Source organism: Protopterus annectens, chromosome 17.part0 (genome assembly GCF_019279795.1).
Source record: "Protopterus annectens isolate FY-2018-M chromosome 17.part0, PAN1.0, whole genome shotgun sequence".
In the NCBI taxonomy this organism is placed as follows: Eukaryota; Metazoa; Chordata; order Ceratodontiformes; family Protopteridae; genus Protopterus; species Protopterus annectens.
The window spans coordinates 18,495,087-18,505,927 of record NC_056751.1 but is presented as its reverse complement, the minus strand read 5'-3'; positions in this window follow the sequence as shown (position 1 = coordinate 18,505,927).

The window sequence follows — 10,841 nt, the reverse complement described above, 5'->3', positions numbered from 1 at the left end:
ACAACACTTTTCATATGTTTACACTAGCCACTACACAAGAAGGGGTGAAAGCTGGAGGTGTCTCAATCCTCATTTAGAAAAGACTCGCATCAAGGTGCATAATGTCTTTGAAATTCTTCATGTCCAACTTACCATATCTTGGTGAGCTACAGAAGAAACTCTATGATCAAGGAATGTCAGAGCACCTACCTAAACAAACAAGAGTTATCTAACATTAACCCAAATACCATATTCCTGAGTAACTTCAACTTTCCAGTCATAGACTGGGAGACATACAGTACCACTAGCATGCAAGCCCAGAGATTCCTGGACTTTGTCAATACAAATGTCCTGGAGCAACATATCAGAGTACTCACCAGGAGAAACAACACACTTGACCTTATCCTTACAAATATGGGTGAATAATGACCCATTCCCAGTGTAAAATCTGCACTCATCAGGTCCAACCTAAAAACAATCGCTCTTGTAATACAGATAAAACAAGAGTCCCACCTGGACCCCAACTACTTTTAAAAACTTCTCCAAGACAGCCTTCCTACTTCTGAGTGATTTCCTGGCCAGACTGAAATCCCCGAAACTTAAAAAGCTCTGCAGTTTGTACAGAAACATACACCAACAACTTTTGCCATCATGCACATGATTGTATAGAAGCAGCTGTACCCAAAAGAAGCAAGTGCAGAACAAACCCTAAAAAATGCTCTGGTGAAATAACAGTGTAAATAAGGTTTATAACAAACTGAGGAAAACTATAGCAAAAAATAAAAAGTGCAATACCCACCAAAATAAATATTTAATCATCAAATTAAACAAACATCATAGGAACATACTAAAAATTACCAAGGCCAGATTTGAGAAGAAATAGCCACCCAGGCCAAGGATAACCACCATAGCTGGCCTTAGGCATAGGGCAACTAGGCAGTCGCCTAGGGTGCTGCTCTATCAAGGGCACTTTTCCAGTAATCTGGATGGTATAGCTAGACCAGGATGGCAGCACCAAGTGGTTCAGGGAGGGGGACACTGCGGAGCCCTTTTGCCTAGGGCAGCAGTTGATCAAAGGCCGAGCCTGACAACCACAAAGCTTTCAACTATATCCACATTCAGAAGGTCATATACAGCAGTTGTGCTGATCTAATTGTAAACAACACCACCTACATGGAAGCTGTGGATATTGCAAACCTGCCACCTGAGAAATTCAGCTTCAGCTTCATTCCCTCTTAACCCCAGTAATCTCACAAGAGATAGCAAAGAAACCATACAGCCCCTAGCTATCACACAGGGCCAAGTCCCATAGGTACTCTCAAAGGCTAAAAATATGGTTTCTATGGGTTCTGACAGTATCCCAGGATGCATACTAAATAGCATGAAACAAGATATTTCTATGCCCCTAACAACATTTTACAACTTCAGCCTCCAAACTGCCTTCGTACCAAGGGAATGTAGGACAGTAATATTCATACCCCTGCATAACTGAGGGGCATCCACTGACCCATGGCAATTGCTGTACCATCAGTTTGACCACACTCATATTTAAAGCCATGGAAATGCTTATCATTGAACTAATCAATAAGGACATAAGAAACCTCCAGGTACTGGACCTATCACATTTTGGTTTTGTCAAGGACAGGTCATGTCTGCTTAACCTAAGGAACTTTTTTGAAAAAGTCATCAAATCAGTGGATGGGGGGAAGGTTGTACATGCTGCCTACCTTGATCTGGACAAGGCGTTTGACACTATACCTCACTCAGGCATTGTGGATAAGCTTGCCAAACTAAGAATAACCCCCTACTTCACCTGATGGATTGGAAATTTGCTCACAGGTAGAACACAGGATGCTAGGATAAGGCTTGCCACCCCAACAAATAGATCTGTCTTGAGTGGGGTCCCACAGGACTCTGTTCTGTGGCCACTGTTATTTGCCATCTACTTCTCAGACATCATAGCAAATCAAGGGCCTATGGTGGACTAATGCTGAGGACAACTGCAAGCCGGAAGCATCATTGAATCCCACAAGGTCTCAGTGCTCCTAAAGGAGGGCTTGTCCCAAACAAATAACTGTCAGAATCATGGACTAAAACTAAATACCAAAAAAATACATTATTGTGCCCTTTGGAAAATTGACTACCCCTGGGAATGATCACAATGACAATATGGTCTTAAAAGTAGACCCAGTAGTTAGGGATTTGGGCATTTACATTGACAGTGACCAAGCTTTGAACCAACACATGTCTACTGTTATGAGGAAGTCCTTCTATAGTGCATAACTTATAAATAAATGGATAGCATCTAGGTCCAGAGAGGTCACTCACTCACTTTACTCAGCTCTCAGTAGGCCATCATAGAGTACAGTGCCCCGTTTGATATGTACCTGTCTAGGCAGTTACAATAACTGGAGCTTCCAGACAGGTTTCTTACAAATATAATAGTGGGTCTAAGGCACATGACCTTAATGGACCGCCACAAAGCCCTGTCACTATACTCATTCTCAAACAGATTATTAAGAGGTGATCTATGTCTGGCTTATAAGGCATCCACAGACCCAGCACGAATGCATCTTCTGCACATGTGCAAGTCAAACAGTAATAGAAATACTTTTTCTGGAAATATCAACCTCTTCTACAACATAAACAAAATGGACTGGAAGGACACATACATATCCCAGAAGATACCCTACTATGGAACAGACTCCCCATATATGTAAAACAAAGTCCTTCCATGACCCTATTTAAGCATAATTTGGACCACTGGATGGGAAACAGGAAACTTACCCCAGGACTGACCCTTACCCACATACTAGACAGAGGGAGTGGTTAAATGTCCTTACAATAGGGGCCCTTAATAAACTGAGGTTGAGACCCAAACAAAATAATTCACTAAAAATAATAAGTATTTAAATACAGCTATGACAAAGATAGTTAAATACCTATGAGATAATACAGGTAGATGACAAATGGGAAGCACGACTAGGTTTAAAATGCCTTGTTAGGGATGATAATCTAGTATTCATGTATGAACCTATGGCTAGCTGGGGACAGTGTGGGAATTTCTTCTTTAATTTTCCTCATAGTCAAATCTCATAGGTGTGAAAAGGACAGTATAGCTTGTGTGGGGGCAGTGTACTTTTAGGAAAAGCAGATTGGTATATGTTACTGTGATCATTATTTTTTTCACTTTCTTCACAATCAAACATCAGGTGTGTATACAAGGGGTTATGTTTTGGGGGTACAGATAAGGATACATGTTGCTTACATAAATCTATCAGCAACAGGTTGAAATACAATACTGTTTTCTACTTGTTCTTTCAGATTTGTACCGGTCTGCCATCAATGTGGTACACAGAACATTGATATCTTTTGGGGGAAGCAGTGAGGAGGCATGATGTATATATGTTTAACAACAGCCACTTGAAATTAAATATCTCAATTTAACACCAGAGGAATACACAAAGATTGACTTTACTTTTTTTGGGGGGGGGAGATAGGGAAGTAGGCACTATTTCCAGATTTAGTTTATATATCCTCAGAAGCATCTCTCTTCTCAATTTATTATGAACTGCTATTTTGTCAGACACAATTTATTTCTTCCTTGAAAGGGAAAAAACCAAGACTGAATGTCTTTCCTTGCTCATTGCTTTTTTTTAACAAGAAACATCTTTATTAAATTATCATGTATGGCATAAACAATCATACATTTATATAAATGAAAACAAACCATATTGACATAGTTTTAGTTGCAAACATTACACATTACAAACTAAATTGACATAATTATAGTTGCAAACATATATATCACTTATAATCTATCCAGTCATTGTCAGTGAAACATAACATAGCTTATTTAAATCCTGCCTTCTTTTAAACCTTGTTCCTCTAATGCATATATTGTTCCCACAATTCCCATTTTTCCTATGCAATTTGCTCCTTCCCTTTTCTAAAGATCCCAATTCCAATTGCTTTTTCTCTGTTACTATATTCACTATTTCTAGTAAAGTTGGTCTAGACTTTGATTTCCATTTTCTAGTGATTTTTTTTTTTTTTGGCAGTCACCATAATTAGACTCAGCAAGACCTTACTAAGTCTAGACAATTCCAATTCTGTATTATAGCTGAAAAATCATTTTTTTAGTTACACCTATTTGCTCACCCAGTATCTCTGATAGAGCAGTCTGCAGGGAATCTTTAAAGTTTGCCAACTCATTACACTCCCTGGAAATATGTTCCCACTTACCTCCTCCTTTCCCATCACACCTCCAACATTTGCTGGCTACCCGAGGAAAAATTCTACACTTCCAAGCAAAGATCCTAAATCTTCTAGGTGTTATTGCATATTTAGGAGACATACATATACTGTTTTATTTATTTATTTATTTTTTGCAAATTGCTTATCCAGTCTCTCTTCTCTTGCACATTTCTTGTGTTCAGATCATTACTGAATCAAAAGGTCAGAATAAAAGCTGTAAAATACACCTCAGATCATCTATAACCACGTGTCCCCAGATTTCCATTTTAATTTGATTATTTATTCCCCAGTTACTACAGTGCACTCTTGGCACTTAGTAAGCATTGAAGGATTTAGGAAAAATCATAATTGATTACTAAAGATGAATGTCTTTCCTTAGTCAGATTTTTGTTCAAGCAACCATTGGATGAAAATGTTGTTAAAAAATTAAAATGCATCTCTGAGCATCTACAACCTCAGTGGCTTCTGGAGACCACTAATCCCTGGCTTAATTCAATTTATTCCACTGTTATTAAGTGCAGTCATGACATTTAGGGTGTGTGCATTGAAAGGATGTAGAAAAAAACAGAAGTTAAGGTTTAAATGAAATCCATTTCTTAGTCATGATTTTTGTTCTGGTTATCACTGAATGAAAAGTTTGTTAAAAAAAAAAAAAAAAAAATATATATATATATATATATATATATATATATATATATATATATATATATATATAAAATTAACCTCAGAGCATCTTGAAACTCCATGGCTTTTGAGGATCCTAGTGGTCCCTAAATCTCTGGTTTAATTCAGTTATTCCCCTACAGTAAATACAGCACTGTCTTGCCCAGTTAGATTCTGTTTGTAGAATGCAGGCAAAAAAAAGTTGAAGAGTAAAACAGAATGTGAAAAAGTGTGTGTGTGTGTGTGTGGGGGGGGGGGGATCTGGATGGTGTAGGTAGGCCACCAGGATAAGGAGAACTAGAGGGGCCCTGGGGGATATATGTGTTTGTGTGTGTGTGTGTGGGGGGGGGGGGGGCATCATAGATAGCTTTACCTAGAGTGCCATTTTACTCAAGTTCATATTTTGGAGATGAAAGGTTGAGAGCTATGTCAGCAAAAAGCAATTTTGATAGCATATACAACACTCTAATTATAAAATGCAAGTACTATAGAGCTTAACTGTCCTGATCTTTGAAGAATATCCAGATTCTTTGTCTCATTTCTTTGGCCTGCTCCTCATCAAATTTGGAGTTTTCTGGAAAATCACTGAGGATGTAAGACTCTATATATGTTCATATGTTCATAGGAGGTTACTAAGCTATTGGCCCTATGGCCTTTATAAGCCTAGTCATGTTATACCCTTGTTCCCTTATTGCCAAGTTGTATGGCCTGTATTTGCAGCACAAGTCTATGATCAGCACTACTGCCCTTATCCAAGCGGGACATAGGTGACATGCCCAGGGTAAATTTACAGTCTCCCATCCAGTTGTCCAAGTTACGCTTAAATAAGGTCATTGAGGAGCTCTGTTTTATGAGAATTTGGAGTTTGTTCCAGAGGAGTGGCAATCTCTGGGAGACATATCTATTTCTCCAGCAAATCCTGTTAATGTCGCAGGCTAGGTTAAAATCCCTAGAACAAGTGAATCTTGTCCTATTTGACTTGCAGATGTGCAGTATTTTCATTAGGGCAGGGTTTGAGACTGCTCTGTAGGCCAGGCACAAGTTGACTCAACAGCATATAAAATACAGAGTACAGTGACAGGGCCTTCAGCCTGTCCATGTAGGTTATGTGATGAAGGTCCTGAATTTTCTTGGTGAGAAACCTCTGAGGTCTCTCCAGCTGCTGCAGGTGTCTGGTAAGGTACACACAGAAGGGAGTGTTGTACTCTAGTGATCTGATGAGGGATGAGTACAGGGGAGTTATAACATCCTTAGCTCTGGATGTGATACCCTTACTTATGAGATATGCAATGTAGAAGGCCTTCCTTACCACTGTGGACACATGGTGATCAAAGTTAAAGTTGCTATCAATCTGTGTATCCAAATCTCTCACCACAGAGTTTGACATGAGGGGTACTGTTAATATTATAATTTAAAGGGACTTCCTCTTTGATGAAAGGAATGATAACACATTTTTTTGTGTTCAGTTTACTTCTGTGGCTTTGGCACCAATCATTTGTTGGTGTAAGCCCTTTGTGTAGTATGTCAACATCATGGGGGACTCAGTGATTGCACCCAGTTTGCACTCATCTCAAACTTGGTAAACCACAAGCCATCTATTTTCACCTGGACTTCTGAGAAATAGATTCCAGACAGTAGATGGCCCAGCACAGATCCTTGTGGTACACCACTGGTAACTAGTCTGCTGGTAAAGGTGGAATCCCCAACTTTGACTGTATGCATTCTGTTGGTGAGCCAGTTGGCTACCCATCTAGTGACATATAGGTTAATTCTCAGCTGGGTGAGTTTCTGAATGATGCCTGAGTGGAAGATTGTGTCAAAAACCTTGTCTAAGTCAAGATAGGGTGTATATACTGTTTTGCCTTCATCCAGGGCTTTGGTGACATTCTTGAATAAGTCTACTAGGTTTAATAAGGGTGACCAATCTTTAACAAAGCCAAATTGTGTTGGGTCCGGAGTTTGAAGGCCACCTATGTCTTTGTTGATAATGTCCATGATGATTCTCTCCATGGCCTTGCAGATAAGACTGGTTAGGCTTATGGGTTTATAGTTCCCAGGGTCAGTTGATGGACTCCCTTTGTGCAAGGGAATTACTGTCACTGTTTTCCACTCTGCTGGGACAAAGCCAGTACTTAGACTGTGGTTGAAGAGAGTTCCAAGTGGTTCCAGTAAGTTCTTTTTTAGATCATTTAGTAGGGAGCCTGGGATATTACTCAGTCACACAGAGGCTGTTTTTGGCCATGGAGAGTGCAGTTATGACCTGCTCTTTGGAGATATTAGGTAGAGGACTGGTGACAGGTATGCTTTGGAGTATGTCTGGTAGGGACAGGGGAGTGAAGTTTGCACCAAGTCTGTCTGATAGCAGGTTGGCGATTTCCTCAGGGTCAGTATAAGTGGTACCATCCTCTACTAGTTCGGCACAAAGCTGGACCTTCCCTTTTAGATTTCTGATGTAGCTAAAGAATGCTTTCTGATTATCCTTAGCTAGACATGCTAGTTTAGCTTTGTGAATGGCTTTAAAGGATTTTGCAAGATGTCTAATTTGCTTGTTCAAGCTGTGGAGGGTGCCCTTCCTCTGCTGAGTCAGTTTCCTCTTGTTCTTAGACATTAGTTTCTTCCTCTTGTTGTATAACCTATTTGTGCTTGATGTCCACCAGTGTGGCTTGTTTTTTGTGAGGACCTTATTTTTGTTCTTATATATTGCACTTTTAATTTGTAATTGCATTCCACTCTCTGTTTGAATTGTCTGAACTGTTTTTGCCGCATTTTACTGTACACTTTACATTTGCATGGTAGTTCAACTGTAGCATAGCCCAGTTCCAGGTTTGCTGATTCTGGGTCTGTTTTGTAACTTTTGAGCATCAAATTCAAGCTATCCTTGTGGTTGAAGGCCCTTCTGCATCATTGTGGGAGGAGAGTGCTGTCTGGGTCCCATCTAATTGGGGGTGATTGGACTATATCTCAGTGAGCTAGTTAGAGTTAAAAGGGTTATTTCTTGTTTTATTTAAGCCCCATGTTTGTGTGTAGTGTACCATCATGCACTGCTGTGTAGTGATGGTTAACATTGGTGGTTATAGACACAAATATTTTGCTTGTTAAATTTTTCCTTAGAACTTTGCTTATGGTCCTCCAGAGGTTTTTCCTGCCCTGCTCTACTGTCAGGTGGAACACTAAGCTTAGCTTCAGAGGTACCAACACAACTCTCACCCACTAGCCATTCCTAAGTGTGACCTTTTTCCTGACCATATACATTTACCTAACACTATAGATGTACAATTTCCCACAGCTTCTGCAGCCAGCTTGGTCAACATGGGCATCCTGAGGCAGTGTAGCAACTGCCTCATGTTCACAGACAACCCTCTACTCCTAGTCCACACAAATTCAACATGTGAGAAGATGCAACTATATTAAGAACCCTGAATCCATGGTCTCTCACACATCCATCAGTACATATGACAATAAGTGGGTTGCCAGCATGCACACCTCACCTTCTACTCCACCCAAACACATATCACACATACCTGCATATGCGGAGGTCCTCACTTTGAAATGAATTATATTTACAACACAGAGTTTTATAAGCAGAAGGTCATCTTATATAAAAGATACATTGATGATTTAATATTCATTGGTAAAGGTGATATTCATGAGTTTCAGGATTTTGTGCAGAAAAATGCATAACAGGTTTGGATTATAGTTTACATATAACATTAGTAGGGGGAGTATGCAGTATTTCGAATTTTATTTAACTGAGAAGGGCTAGATAGGTTGTCGTCCTTATACTAAGACTGTTGCAGTTAATAACTTTCTTAGAGCAGATAGCATGCATGCTCCACAATTACTGTCCTCCTTGCCATATGGAGAATTTTTGAGGATAGCTAACAATACTTCTGATCTGAATGGGCTGGGTTATGAAATGGGGAAAGTTGAACAAAAACTTTTAAGCAGAGGTTATGACCCTGACATTTTGAGTAGAGCTAAAACCAAAGTATTAAATAACATGTAAAAACAACCAAAGGAAGCAACAGGCCACAGCTGTAGAAAAATAAAAGCAATTTATTCCACACAAGACAAAGGTGAGCACTTTCATGGACTAAGCCACTTCATCATTAGTCCACCAAAGCGCTCACCTTTGTCTTGTGTGGAATAATATTTTTATTTTTCTACAGCCGTGGCCTGTTGCTTCCTTTGGTTGTTTTTACATGTTATTTAATACTTTGTATTTAGCTCTACTCAAAATTTCAGGGTCAACACGGGTTGTTTCTACATGATATTTGACTGTTTTTTGGGAGCACAGCTTACCATTACCACTTATTTTTTGCTTTTCTACAAAGTATTAAATACATTTGGTTTGGCACACAATATTAGAAGTGGACAAATAATTACTCGAATGGGGAAAGGTAACAGATGGAAAAGTGATGGGGAATTAGGCAAGTTGTTTTTTCTGAATAAATATTCTCCTTTTTCTGAAATCCTTAAAGGATTAGTATGGAGATTTTGGCCTATAATAATCAATAATGTCAAACATAGGGACATTTTTCTGGATAGAATTACCTTTTCCTACAGTAGGTTTAAGAATCCTAGAGAATTATTGTCCACAGGTATGTTGGTAGAGAAGAAGGGTTGAATAGGGAGTTTCCCCTGTGGTAAGTGTAGGGTTTGTAACAGAATAAAGAATTTAGATGGAACAACAATAAATAACAAAGCCTACAGGGCCAAAGATTATTACAACTGTGACACCAGAGGGGCCATATACATCTTGGGGTGTGGATGCTCTATAATTAAGTGGTACATTGGTCAAACTAAAAGGGCTGTGAAGACGAGAGGTATGGAACATCTTAGTAATATAAGAAGGGGCAGGATGGAGAGTCCAGTTGCCCAACATTTCTGCACATTTCATGAAGGCACTGCTTCTTCCCTTTTTTTCAGTGTGTTAGCCAAGCCTTATTTTTGTCAGGGTGAAGATTTTGTAGATAAACTGGTTCAACTGGAAACTAAAAGTATTATTAATTATGGTACTTTATATCCTAAGGGATTAAATTTAGACATCAATTTGAAAGTCAGATAAACTTTTTTTGAACTAATTATTATATTACATCAGAATACATATATTTTCAGGAGTTGGTCATGCATTTTATATTTATTTCTCTGTATTAGTATATGTATACATTGATATAAGTCTTTAGGAAGTATTTATGTAGCAAGTAAGACGTATATTTCATATTTATTATATATTACATACTTTCTTGTGAAATGTCTTTTTTATGTATTTATATCCATCCAATATTGTGCAAGAGATGTAAAATTGAGGTAGGGAATCTTATGCATACACTGATGATTTGAACAAATTGATTGATTGTCTGATTAATTGGGAATGTGCAATAGATTATTCAATTACACTGTGTATAAAGCTTAAGCTGTTTGAGTGCAATACTATTCCTTGAAGGCGAAAGCCGAGGTACCGGATGCATGCACAAGTAAAGTCTTTTTCTATCATTTCTGGTGTGGAGTGTCTTTTTTTTCTGTGATACGTTCTTGCATCACATTTGTTTGGAGGTTGTTTCATTTAAGCCCCATGTTTGTGCTTGTTTGTGTGTAGTGTACCATCATGCACTGCTGTGTAGCGATGGTTACCATTGGTGGTTATAGACACAAATGTTTTGCTTGTTAAATATTCCCTTAGCACTTTGCTTGTGGTCCTCCAGAGGTTTTTGCTGCCCTGCTCTACTGTCAGGTGGAACACTAAGCTTAGTTTCAGAGGTACCAACACAACTCTCACCCACTAGCCATTCCTAAGTGTGACCTTTTTCCTGACCATATACATTTACCTAACACTATAGATGTACAATTTCCCACAGCTTCTGCAGCCAGCTTGGTCAACATGGGCATCCTGAGGCAGTGTAGCAACTGCCTCATGTTCACAGACAACCCTCTACTCCTAG